This window comes from Diadema antillarum, unplaced genomic scaffold (genome assembly GCF_040938485.1).
Source record: "Diadema antillarum isolate AM-2024a unplaced genomic scaffold, OU_Dant_1.0 scf00000057, whole genome shotgun sequence".
Classification (NCBI taxonomy): domain Eukaryota; kingdom Metazoa; phylum Echinodermata; class Echinoidea; order Diadematoida; family Diadematidae; genus Diadema; species Diadema antillarum.
Genome location: NW_027270946.1, coordinates 2,754,458 through 2,769,511, shown reverse-complemented (window position 1 = coordinate 2,769,511; position 15,054 = coordinate 2,754,458).

The following is a 15,054-nucleotide window of genomic DNA, read 5'->3' as shown; positions in this document are numbered from 1 at the left end:
CTTAATTGTTAAGTCCACAAAGTTCTTGTTCAATATTTTTTAGTCAAACATACAATCAGGAGAAAATTGATAATGTTTCTGATTTAAGTTCAAAAACAGTGCTGTACACGATGACATCAGCAATTTTCTTTTAAAGGGGGTAATATCATCAGTTGCGGATCTTTAGCCTAAATATTTAATTTATCCATTTTTAACGGCATCGTCCCCGAAAGTATGAAAACAGAAAAAGTCATCCCTTTGTTTTAAACAGGTGACATAATTAGACGTAAATAATTACCGGCCAATTTCTTTGTTAAGTACATTGTCAGAAATTCTTGAAAAAAATATTTATAAAAAAAAAACTATTAATATCTTTAAATCCAATAATATATTTTCAAATTCTCAGTATGGATTTAGGGAGAAACATAGCACTACACATGTATTATTGGTTACAGCTCGTTATTCCGAAGGTTCGTTATTCCGAAGGCTCTTTAATCCGAAGATTCGTTATTCCGAAGGTTCATTTTTCCAAATTTCATTTTCGGATTAAGGAATCTTCGGAATAACGAACCTTCGGAATAACGCCACAAATGTTCGGATTAACGAACCCTTTTTCATTTTCGGATTAACGAACCTCTAGGTATAGGGAATTTGTGTGTTTCGGATTAACGACCCTTCGGAATAACGAACCTTCGGAATAGCGAACCTTCGGAATAACGAACAGCACCCGTATTATTGAGTTTTATAGAAAAAGTGGCACATGCTGTCGACAAATCGTCTCATCTGATAGGTTTGTTCCTGGACTTCTCCAAGACCTTCGACACCATTAATCATTATATTTTATTTAATGAATTACATCATTATGGAGTGCGTGGGAAGGCCTTGGAGCGGTTCAGGAGCTTTCTCATGAACAGGAAGCAATATATCATTTTAAATGGTTGTAATTCACATATGTTAAATATTAAATGTGGGGTTCCGCAGGGAAGTTTAGTAGGCCCACTCTTGTTTATTGTTTTTATAAATGATTTTTGTAGATCATCAGATGTTCTTTCTTTTATTATCTTTGCAGATGACTCAAATTTATTTATTTCGCACAATAATCCTCTCACCCTTGTAAATACATAAATTCAGAGTTAGAAAATGTTGCCCAATGGAACAAAGCAAATACGTTATCTCTTAATCTTCAAAAAAAATATATGCTTTTTAAGAATTCTTCTGAGGCAATACCTGTTGATATTGTTTTTGATGGTACTCCACTCGAAAATGTTTCCCATGTAAAATTTCTTGGAATAACAGTCGATAATAAGCTTTATGAAAAAATATTTAACGTAACATTGGTATAATTAATAAGATTAAATTGTGTTTTCCTTTATCGTCCCTACTTACATTTTATCCATCCCTAATATTGCCATATCTAAATTATGGTATCTCGCTTGGGGAAATACATATAAAACAATTTTAGATAAACTACTTTTATTACAAAAGAAATCACTCCGTATCATATGTCATACTGCATTTTTGTCCCATACTGACCCGCTATCATTTGAGCATAAGATACTGAAAATTAAAGATTTGTATCTGTTTAATTTAGGACAATTTATGTACAATTATAATAAAAACAATCTCCCAAATATACTTGAAACAATGTTTCGAAGAAATCAATCCATTCACAATTATCCAAGGCGATCGAATGATTTCCATTTGCCATCTTTGAGAACTTTGCTGGCTCAGAACACATTCATCTACGATGGGCCACAGTATCGGAGGTAATTCACTTCATAACAATATAACAACAGCTCAAACTTTGAACTCCTTCAAGAATATTTTTTTTTTTGGAAATCTTATAACATCCAACCGAGTTAGGTTCGTTTTATCATCTCATCAATTATGTATTCATTTCTTTTTAAAAATGACAATTGTCTGACACAAATCATCCTAAGACGTTACTGTTATTGTTCCGTATATACCAATGTGTGTATTCTATCCTTCTCCTGCATTCTCACCGGTATAATTACGTATATATATATATTTTTTTTTTTTTTGAGGGGGGGGGGGGGCATTATATTCAATCCTGGTTGTATTTCATCATTACTCTTACATCATGGAATCCAGTTTGCTTGCGTCCACGATGGCACGTGCTGTAGTTTCTTGGTTTCTTTTTTCTTTTTTCTTTCTTTCTTTCCTTCCCAATTATTTTGATTTCATGTCAGTTGACATTGGTTCGTTTTTTTTTCGAGCCCATCGGAGGTGCGGGAAGACTAAGGGATCGCCTACAGCGTCTGTCCGTCCGTCCGTTGTCCGTCCGTAGCGCTACAAAAAACTTGAATAACTCTCTACTGGGGACTTCAATTTCAATCAAACTTTGTGGGAAGAGTGATTATGCAAAGTTACACATTTTACCAAACATGAAGTACACCTCAATGTCAAAGGTCAAAGGCAGGGGTCAACGAACTTTTAGGAACCAATGTTAAGTTCTTATGACGCGTTTCGATTATGGCTCATAACTTTTGTTCCCTATGTCTGTTTGTGATCAAACTTGGCTTGTAAATGTCCCTTTGGGAGTTGAAGGTCACCACATGGTCAAAGGTCATAGGCGGGGTCAATAAACTTCTGGGAATTAGAAAATATTAATTTCTTATACGCGAATGGGCTGTCTTGTGTATTTTCTGAGGGTCTCATATCGTACAAGCTTTGCTTCTTAGTGGGATCCTCCATTTCCATCCCCATCCTTACTTAACTTCTATTATATGCTTTATGTATATTAAAAAAGATACTCTCTAAAAAAATCGGGTGAAAATAATCACTCTTAAAAGAGTGAATACAAAAAAGAGTGAATTTAGAGTGAAATTGGAGTGAATTTTGAGTGAAAATGTTCATTTTCACTCATTTTGGAGTGACCTCAGGGATCACTTGAAGATTTCGGAGTGATCCAACCAAACCTATCAGATAAAACAAGCAGAATAAAAAAGCCCACTTTTAAATGTAGGAGAAGTGAAATTTTCGGTAATTTCAATTCTGGAAAAAAAATTACATAAATTTGCATAATTAATGAATTTCAGAATTTTGTGTTGAAGTTTCAGAGCCCTTACCTATCTCCTTAAGTCAGAGCAATTAGAAGCAAAATCGGCCCAGAAATGACAGAGGTGAAGCAAATCTTATCATTTCAACCACACATACACACACGCACACACGCAAACACGCCTTTTCATAGTCCCCTTAGGCTACTCATTCGATGGGGACAAAAACCAACTGCATGTACAATTTGTTTTTGTGATGATTGTGGAAGAGTAGCTCAGTTACCAAAATGTGCAGGTACCAAAATGTGCCGTATCATGTTACAGCACATTTTGGTAATTAAAGTAAATGTGCAATTTACCAAATTGTGCCGTAAGAGGGGGGGGGGGGCAGGGGAGCTCCCCCCCCCACACTTTTTTTGACCCGTACTTAAGAATACATAGGGTACATTAATAAACATCATTAGTGCCAGCATGCCTTCGAAACCCTGTTAATTCCTTGAATTGAATAACAATGTGTGTATTTGAAATGACGTCACTGTTCGTAAAGTGACGATTTCAATTGTCACCTGATTGTATCATGAAAATCACTGTATGTATCTTGCACTACTCCAATGAATTGCGTTCCCCTCCATCGGTCAAAAGTTTGAGGTTGCATCCCCATCCCCCCCCCCCCCCCAATCCAGCTACGCCACTGGTACCCATGTTGAAGGGAGATGTACAATGTACACGCTGTCAAGTGTATCGAGCGGATAGTCCACAAGCGTTACTGCCTAGCATCGCGTTTCCATTGTGCAATGTCAAAGGGGATTTCCCATTTTATAACTACCCGTTACTTCTTTGAAAATCTTGTGTACTGGCCTTGAAAATGTTCACCGTCCAATGCCTTGCATTAAACGACAAGATGGTTGCACTTGCAGAAATTGTTTACACATTCATCCTACACAGAAAAAGACATCCCCTCATGAACAATATAAAAGGGTGGTTTTTTTTTCTCTCTCTCTCTATTTCATTCACGACTGACAGACTGGAGAGACATTGTCTTTGCATAACGGACAATGTTTTTCAGGGTCCATTGGCAGCTATTGAAAGACGTTTGTAATATTAAAAAAAAAAAACTTCTTCTGCACGGGAAAATACGTACAGCAATATTTGTTTTACATTATGGCAAAAGTTTCAATGTACAGATTCGTTTTGTTTTGGCGCTACCATGCCCTCCATAGTTTGTTGATAACGTCTTTATGCTCGTAAGAAAGGTTCGGACGGTTTACATAGTTAATGCAGCTTCATAGAGAAAAAAATGTATGAATGAAAGTCATTCACCTATACCCCCCCCCCTTTTTTTTTAAGGCCGAATAAAGTGGAAGGATACTAATATGGTCTCTCCAGAGTATCTTTTTTTTTTCGTCTTCTTCTTCTCCCCCTCCTCCTCTTCCTTCTCCTCCTTTTTTTCTTTCTTCTTCTTCGTCTTCTCCTTCTTTTTCTTTTTCTTCTTCTTCTTTTTTTCACTTCATTGCCCCCCTCCCAATTTAGAGTCCACAAACTGTTTACTTTAGACTGCTCGCCAGGCGCCAGGGGAAGGGATGTTCAACCGTGTCAATATTATCATTTTGTCATACCCAAAAATAGGCGATGTAAACAACACAAGAGCAGATTTTGTTAAAGGTTCTGACATAAACAGATTGTAAATTGCTCATGACAACCAAATTTCAGATATGATTTATGCAAATGTATAAACCATTTCACATTCACAGTGTGTTGAACTACACAGGTTACGACTTGTGTCACTGGCAATCATTTTTACATAATAATTATGCAGAATTGACAGATGATATCATTCAACAAAAAGAGAATGGGGCGGTGATTCGCATGAGTGTAGGCCTACTTGAAATCTTTGAAGAGGCGTAGAAAGAGAGAAGACGCTTCTGCATTACATTGACATTAATCTTATGGGGCCCTACCTGTCTGTTATAGCTTGTATGGTACAACACGGGCATAAAGCAGAAGCCTTCTTAGAGCAAAAATGTCTTTATGATTTGTCGCAAATCGTCTTGGAGGTGTTAGTGGGTTTCTGTTGTTGGTGGTGGTAATGGTGGTGGTGACGATGGTTTGTTTGGTTTTTTTTTTGTTTTTTTTTTGGTGGTTTTTTGTTGGCTTTTTGATACTTTATCGCTCAATGCTAGCTAGTTCAATGTGGATGACACTGCAGAGCCCATTGCAATAGTTACAGGAGTAATGTACTCACCGTGTGGCTACGTAGAGCTGCCGGGAAGCCGCCGTGAAAGCTTCCCTGATCTCGTCCAGAAGCTGCGGGAAGTCGGACTCACTCACCCCCGGCTGGATGGCAATCAACAGATCCTGGTAACCACGATCGGTCACGTTCAGGTATACCCGAGATGATGATTCCAACGAGGACACGGACGAGATGGCAAAGAGCACAGTGAGGCAAAATACAAGTATTGTTGCCATTTTCTTTTTGTATTAGTGAGTTGTTTTGTTTTGTTTTGCTTTGCTTTGTTTTTGAAGTTGTTGTTTTGCGAACGAATAGATTTGACAACTCCGGAGCTTATGATATTTTCGTTGATTGAAAACCAGTCTTTGACTTCGAAAGCTGACACGCAGTCGATGGTACCCAATGCAAGATCGCCTTCTTTCACGATGTGTCTTCTGATGTATATAGGCCTGGAAGTTTCCCCCCGGGTTTCTCCAAGGAGTGTGCAATGAGGTACTGCAGGCGCCTACTAGGCGAGGTGTTTCCCCGGATACAGGTTGTTGCTTCCATGCAAATCGTGAAATGAGTGCCCACGAGTGTGGTGAATTGTGGAATGTCTAGAAGCAGAACACAGCTTGAATGCAGTATTGAACTCGATGGAGCGTCATGACATTCAAGATTGGTGGAATGCCGTATATGGTACTGATCTTTTTTTTTATGCTTTTCTTCTCATGTTTGCTCCGTGCTTGATCTGCTTGAATGATTGTAGAGTATGTTGCCGAAATAATACATATTGTGTAACAAACACTGGGAATTTCCATTCTTCAATACATTATAAAACATGTAAACACGCGAGTCGTACATCATAGCTGTGCCCCACTTCAGACGAAGACCCCATTCACATCCTCGCTCAACTCACTCCACATGGGTAAATCATACCGTAACATCCTAATGCTGATTGTGAAGACACCAAGCAAAAATAATTAAACGTTTGTGTCTCACCTCTTCTTCAAGAATCGATCGCGTTCTGACGAATCCATTGCATTTGGGGTTGTTTTATTATCAATTTTAATATGCATTTTGTACAAATCACTACCACCAATGAAATTAAACTCAAAGTAACGAAAACTTTATTCTTCCCTCGCCTCACACGGCATCGTCCCAGTCTCGATGCATCTTTTTTTATGTGTGCCGAACAGGTCACTCCCACTTTTTACAAAATGCATATTCATGACAACACTATTCTTCACGGTTTTTTTTTTCTTTTTTTCTCTCCACTTCTTCAATCCGTGTCACTCGTTCGAACCTTTGTCCCATTCTTGATCTATGTTAGCTCCATACATGGTCCTTCTGAATGAGTTGCTTGAAACAGGGTCCTTATGTAAACTCATGAAGTTTCTTTAGATCGTTTTAAAAACCACCGTCGTATAGCCAAGGGAGGAGGAGCGAAGGAAGTGGTCACCCCCCCCCCCCCCCCCGATTTGAAAGGCGAAAAAAAAAATTAAGTTGCGTTTATATACATGTGAAGGTGAAAAAAAAAATAAGTTGCGTTTATATACATGTGAAGGTGCTCCCTTTCAATCTTTTCTAAAGTAAGATTATACTGTCCAAATATTTCACCAAAAAAAGTGTGCACCAGATCGTAAAATAAGATTCTGAAAATGCAAAATCTCTCTTGCTTTAGAGGGGGATACGCTCTCCCACATCATCCCCCTTTGTCCACCTTTCCCTACCCTTAGTACATTTCAAATTGACCAAAAAAAAAAAAAGGTTGCAAATTCATAGACATCGACCGAAGGTGGGCTTCATTTCCTCGTGATATCTGGTTCAAATAGTAATTTGATAGTATCGGTGAGGAGTTCAGTGATAATTATTAAGTTTGCACTTTTGCAGTGAATGAAATTTCTAGTATGATGTCAAGGTTACTCACACCATTATGATAGTTTTCGAGCTATCAATTTTCCTCCTCACTATAACTATACTGTTTTTTGCAAGTGAATGACGCGAAATATCAGGTAGATTCATTTTTATTTGCTTTGTTTTTCCAAATTGATTAAATTCTTCAGTCGAGTTATTTTGTCATTGCTACTATTAAAGCACTGATCAATGTAGTGCTTACTTATTATGTTATCAATCAATTGCAATAACAGCAACTCGACACAAGATTTCCATTCATTTGAATAATTACGCAGTACCCGCTGCATGCAGTAAGGATTAATAAGAACAGCACTGCATGGCTGTGGGGCCGAAGCTGGGTAATCTAGTGGATGATACCCCTTTTCCGGTGATTGGGAGGTCGTGGGTTCGAATCCTGCTCGAATGTGTATCACACACACATACACACACACACACATACACACACACAAAGGCCATTGGCATTTGATATATGAAACACTGAAGACATTTGATGCTGACAAATAAGTACATGTATCATTGTTCCATATTATAATCTTCCTTTCCGTCAGTGTCGGTATTATTTCCAGGTTGAAAGCAATTCCCTCAATGGAACGGAATATCGGTACTGTGGACAATTGCTTCAGAAGATATTCTCTTTGCTCCCTCATCAACCAAGGGTTATTTGAAGCAATGTCATTAAAGTTGGATGTTCGTGTGTGGCATTGTTGAAATTGGAGCCATTTTACAACCATTATCATACTGTCTCAAAACGAAAGGCTGTAGTTGGTTATTTGGAGGAAGTCGGGACACTCTTAATAAAAAAAAAAAAATACATTATTTTATACGTCTGTTTAAACCAAATAGTTGGAACTCTTCTGAATAAACAGCACTACGAAACAACAATCATTCAAAATTCATGCCATTTCTGATTCATGCAACCTCCCAGACAGCCTGATCATAATCAAGCATACAACATGTATATTTCTATCTCTCTCTCCCTCTCTCTCTCTCTCCACAAATATTATGTATGATATGTATTATATATATTTATTTATTTTATCTACTTATTGTGAATCTTTATACAGAGTGGCCTGATTAAACAGCATAAGATGGACAAACAAATTTCAAAACGACATAAATTACACACACACCAAGTATTCAAAATAAAATAAATTTTAAATCATGCAGATTTAAGATAGACTAGCTTCCGGTCTTCCTCAGGGCTCTGTTTTTGGCTAAAATCCATTGAACATGAACAACAACAGCAGCAGCAACAACAACAACAACAAGAAATCAATTTGTTTAAAAATAGATATTCGTGGCAAATTAACAACGGGACACATATTAAAAAGTGAACGTACATGTACAAGTATCTTGAAATACGATAAAACAAAATAAATGAACATAGAAACATCTAGAAAAAATAAAAGAAATGATTCAAAATCACGTATGGCGACTGCACTCGAGCGATTGTCACGCTGTTCAAACCGCGTGAAAGTGAGGGTGTCTTATGAACAGAGGGATCCCCTTAATTGTTAGTGCAATGATTTGCCTTCAACACATTTTAGAATCCGTTCATTACATCGTGCAACATCTGCTCCTTACAGAGATAATATGTTTGCTTTCTTTCGAAATTGTGGCCGAAGCACGTGTGCTTTAGAGAAGAGATGGGAGAAGAGAGGTGATGAGATACTCAAAAAGTGGGTGCTCGACAATAGATCAGAGACAGGGATTAAGCAACCCCTTTATGTGTGTTTAAGGTAGTATCTAAATGACCCTATGCTGTTTCTAAAGCAGGAAGGTTCAGGGATCTTGTTCCAGTTTTCTGAGACTGTATAAACAAACGATTTTTTATAAAAGGCTGTACGACACTTTGGAAGTCTTACAAGGAGTCTATATCTGTGCTACTGGTTGCTCTTGTCGATACATTGTCAACAAATGAGAATGTCTAATAAAGTATAGCACGAGACAGTTTAGAAACACATTTGTACATCAAACAACAGGAGGACCTGTGAAAAATTTGGTGTAACTGGGGTCAAAGTCTTATAAAGACCTCCTCAGAGCGGGTTTCCCATGAACAGTTCGCTATCACGTATGCTGCTCTTTTGTGCAGCCTGTTTAAGATATCACAGTTAGATTCTGATCTGCCAGACCATACATTGCATCAATATAATATAGGGGTATTATTTAACCCCACTATAGTCTCATCAATTTAGAATCATTAAAACAGTGTTTAATTCTGCCGATAAGCCCTAGATTTTGTTTCATTGTTTTGGCTAAAAACTCAATATGTTTCTTAAAATCTAAATAATGATCAATTACCACACCACGACATTTGACTTCATTTAGGCATTCCAATGCATGCCCATGCATGTCCATTGATAAATACTGATCAGGGATAGAATTCAATCTTTGCCTTGACGCAAGTAACATTGCTTTCGGTGGTTTTTGTTTGTTTGTTTGTTGTTTGTTGTTTGTTTGTTGAAGTTCAAAATTAACCTGTTTCTTTTTATCCATACTTGGGTTTCATTTAATGCCCGGGTGAGTTTACTCTCCACTTCTTCCTTAGATTTGCCTGCGATACTGACAGTGGTTGTGTCATCGGCATACATGAAAATTGAGGCACTTGGGACATGATGTGGAAGGTCATTTATAGTGAGAACAAAGTGGGGGCTAGAATGGAGCCCTGTGGGACAGCTATGTTTGTTTCCTTTGTTGAGGATTTTTCTATACCAACTGAGACGAACTGTTTGCGGTTTCTTAAATACGATGCAAACCATTTAATATTGTGTGTAGTGCAACCACATGCTTTCAAGTTTAAAGCCCCCTCACACCTGAGCGAATGTAGGGGGACGAAGGGGGACGAATGGGAAAAACGCACGAAATGCGCACGAATTCAACGATTTCAAATCATCCGATTATAAACTAAAGTCAAATATGATTAACGAACGGTAAGCGAAGGATAAATATTACATGCGAAGGATAACGATTTTTCGGTTCACTTCTTTGAGTGAATTGCGGCCGAAGGCGAGCGTAGGGTTGATATGACCCGATAAGACGAACGAACAATGAGCAATCGTTTGATATGGCGTGCGATTGGAAACGAAGACGAAAGAATAGATCAGGCGTTCTAGTACGTGTGTGTGCGCTCCTCGGGGAGTATAAAAGCGACCAGGTCCGTCCAGATTTCAGTGCGGCCAGAGAAATCATCCATGCAACATTTACATTTAAAGGAAGACAAAGATAAACGGTAAAATCAGCCGGAAGATTCCAGTATTGTTGGCACTGTAAACATTAATGTTTTTTTCGCAAAAATTGTGCGAGTACGTGGAAGGTGATAGTCATCACGATGACGAGTTGGGTAGATTATGAAGAGAGTTATTTCTTATGAACATAGTATATTATGTGCAAAAATGTCAGGAAGCTCATCAATTGAAAATTTATACATAAAAATACCAACATTATCATGAAACAAATCAATCAATTTCAGATTTTTGCTTCTACACAAAATATCATTTGTGTGAAATAAATATCCAATATTATTAATTATACTTAAAGCACGTTTTTGAAGAAGAAAAAGGGTATCAAGCAAAAACTGAGATGAATTGCACCAATTGCTATCATTTTAGCAAAAAAAAAAATAAATATTGAAACAGTAACAATGGAGGTGAGGTGGTAACAAATCTGACGTACCCCTAAATTGACTCGACCTACCCCCTTTCCCCTATTGTATCATACCTACCACCAACATGTACCAGATAAATTTGTAGTCACAGTCCACTATAACCAACGGGATTATACTGAAAAAGCCCTTGTAGTTGCAGCATAGCGAGCCGGGCAGAGGAGGCTTTCTGATGGCCATTCATGCTTGCTATCAATAGCTGCCACACAGTGGGGAAAATTCCACCGCTTGTAGAATCCACCAGCAAGTTGTTTCCATCCATCAGGGGTTGAAGGGGCTGTCATGACTTCATCTGCATACTCGCCACATACGGCCTGACACACTTCCCTGGCCACTACAGATAGGGTGTTTTCAGGCACCCTCCACCCATACTGCATGTCGGAGTACTTGGTGCCAGACACAAGATGACGGAGAGTAGCTGCCAACTTGAGACCTTCTTCCAGCGGCTCCCTGTACTAGGTGTACTGCCTCCTGATTCTTCCTCTGACCCTCTCCAGGATTTCATCGTAGAGTTCAGGGAGCATGCAGAGAAATTTCTTGAAAGACGAAGGGTCTTCTCTTCGGAGCTCAACCAACAGCTGGTCGTAGATTCCAAAAGCCCTTCTTCTGGCAGGGTTCAGGCACGTCCTTCTCCAGATACGACGTCGTCTGAAGCCTCGTCTCCATCTGAATCGGCCTCTGATGAACTGGTGTAGGTTCAGCTGCTGATGTATAGGGCCTAATATAATTCTGAGCCATTGCCAGTAAATACTGGACTCTGAGGCGGGCTGCATCTTCCATTTTTCTGAAGAAACTTTGAAACTTTCAGGTGGAATGTTTATATATGAGTAGCATGGTGAGTGGCTGGTCACAGGGAGCAGCTCAGCATTCGCCAATTATTTCGTCAGGTCATTCGCTCGTATTCGTACCACTTCGCAATCCATAGTTTGTCATGATATCTCTTAGACTTGCCTTCGTGTATGCATCGCCTTTCAAATTTAGTAAAAGTCAATCTTAGTTTCCCTTCGCATAGAAGATGGCAAGCGAAACTACGTTTGTCATAGTATCTTCGTTTCTATGCGCAAGTCATATTTAGTCATCGTGTTGCTTCGTTTAGGGTTCTTTCGAGATCGGTCCACCTTGGCAAAAGCGCGATGAGGGACTATGCGTGACGATAGCATACGAACGATAAACGAACGATTACCGCAGACTAAATAAGAGATGCAAATGACAGACGATTTTTCAATTCGTCGGGAAATTTTAAACATGTTCAAAAATCCCGTGCGAATTTGAATGATCGCAACTGTTAGTTCAGAAGGTGTACGAACCCAAACACGAAGGGTAAATATGACTTACTATCAATTACCATTGAAAACGATTTTTCCAAAAATGCCTTTCGCCAGCCATCGCAAGTCATATTTCAGGCAATTCGCTCAGGTGTGAGGGGGCCTTTAGCTAACAAAATAGAGTGATCTACGGTGTCAAATGCACGGCGTAAATCAATGAAAGCAATTCCGTTCATGTTCCGTTGGTCTACCTGGCGAGACCATTTGTCAACCATACAAAGTAACGCTATCTCACAGGAGTGGTTTGGACGAATCCCAAACTGATTTGGTGATAATATATCATGTTTTATCAAATATTTAAGAAAGTTCGAAGTAACAGCTTTTTCAATGATTTTTGAGAGCAGAGAAAGAATTGCTATCGGTCTATAGTTTTCCACACAATGTTGATCAGCTGACTTTGGAATGGGTTGAACTCTTGCTATTTTCCAGTCTGATGGAGTCAATAAAATGATAATTGAAACATTCTTCAACATCGTTGGGCTCGGAGAGATCTTTTCCATTTACCGTCATAACTTTGCTTCCTTGTTTATTGGTGATACTCTTAAACACTTTCCACATTGTATTAGAATTTCACTGATCATCATTTATAGGAGCTTCCATATAATGAAATTTTGCTTTTTTGAGTTCACGTTTCACTGCTTTTTTCAGTCATTTGTACTCAATCCAGTGAGATGGGAAGATGTTCCCCTAGCCTTTCTATGAAAATGATCACGACGGTTCATTAAGGCAGTGATTTCTACGGTAATCCAGGGGCATGGATTGTTTCTCAATTGTGTCCTCTTATGGGATGTGCTTATTAACAGTTTTCATGAGTAAGGCATACCAGAGTTTCCATGCTTCGTTTGTTTCACACATACTATGAATAGTACTGAAGTTTTCCTCAGACAGAGTCTTATAAAATTCTTCACTCTTTAAGTTTTTGTAATCTCTCCATACAATGGTATTTTCAACTGATTTGGGGCTCTCGTCCCCATACACAGTGAACACAAGGTAATGATCACTAAATGACGTAGTAAATACTCCTGAAGTACTGTGATTATCTGGATCAGTACAAAATATCAAATCAATAATAGATTTAAAGGAATGTGTTATTCGAGTTGGGATATCAACTTAACTAATTGATAAAACAAAAATCCTGACATTATCAACTGCAGATTATTTGAGGTATTATCATTCCTGGATGGGGTCATATCACAGTTGAAGTCACCAACTATGATAACATCATTATGCATTTGAGTTACAATATTGCCTACTATATCACTTAATGAGTCAATTTGGCGGTCTATAGACAACACATACAGCCAGTGGTTTTCCGGCTACCTTTTATTACCCTTTGTATGCAGATTGCTTCAATATCACTTTCAACGTTGTTAACGTATATGCTGACGTATATGGCTACTCCTCCGCCATGTCTGTTGCGGTCTTGAAATCATTTATACCAAGCTCAAAGTCAACAATTGTACTATTATATTTGGACTCACTTATAGCAATAATATCAAATGGTTTATTTTTTAGATTGAATCTTAATTCATCAATCTTTGCCGGAAAAGAGTAAATATTAATATGTCCTATTTTAAGACCACGACCGGGGATACTAGGGACAGATTCTTCCTCAAGATCATAATATTTACATAAAGACCCAGATTTTTTTTTTTTTTTCAGTGGAAGAAATTCGATGGATATTTTCTACATTGGTCTCTGGTTCAGCAGCCTGTGAGTGGTTATATACACGTATATACTGCAATATATATATATATATATATATATATATATGTTTCTAATTAACATTAAATATTTAACATACTATTTTTACTGTTCTAGATACGCAAGATAACACTGATTGGCACAAACAAACTGGAGTTGTCGTGCCAATCTCATATTAGCCGGGCAGCCCAGAGGCTTTTGATTAGACGAACGAGGTACCAATATCTGAGTAGTGGGGCTGCTGGACCATGGGATCATCATCGGAGAATTGGACAAGATTAGATATCAAAAGTATCATACCACGTCAAACCGGTTAGAAATAAAAGAGCTTATTTTGTAAAGTTAAGAATAATTTCTACAAGATAACAGGACTGAAATTTGGGCCTCGATCCGACAAATGTTTCATGGATAATGCAAGTTTCTCAATAATACAAAAGACAAAGAAATAGTAAGACAATAGAAATAGTAAAGAAACAGTAGCAATAACGTCTCCCTCATCCCCCCTTTTTTCTCTCTCTCTTTTGAATCACCCTCCCTAATTCCCACAATTAAGTTTGGAAACATATCTTTCTATCCATACCTTTTCGACCCTTTCACTTATTCTCTTCTAGCCATGCTTTGCAACACTGTAATGCTACTGCCATTATCGACACAAGCCTTGTACAAAGCGATCTATTGTTTCTAATAATTTATGCGCAGATCTTCCTGTAATGTCAGGCTCCATGTTTAAATGGATGTTTTCAAAGTCACACACATGTGCACTCACAGTTCGACACATGTCGTGCAGGACAAGACTTTGACAACTCCTTTTGAATATGTTCATTTGAGAGCCCAGATTATTAATTTACGTTAAGATATCTGAAAGGGACTAGACATCACAAGTATTATTAGACACTTGTCAGGAGTACAGAATTTCTTCTCTGGATCATGGTTGTACAAGGTGTATTCAATGATGTCAGATATCACATCCACTATGGCTGATCAAAATCCAACTACAAGTACAACCAAAGTAAACATTAATTGTTTTCTAATGTCTACTATGAACCAAAGTAAACATCAACTGTTTTCTAGTGTCTACTATGAATGACTTTTGATCACTATCTAGATTTGAATACGCCTTATCCATCTACTGTTTTTTTTATATCTTTAGCATTTTAGCAAAGTAAAACTGTACTTTTGATTTTGAGTCATAAGCTACAATAATCATTAAGAAAGTATAGACGATATAATCGTTATAATATT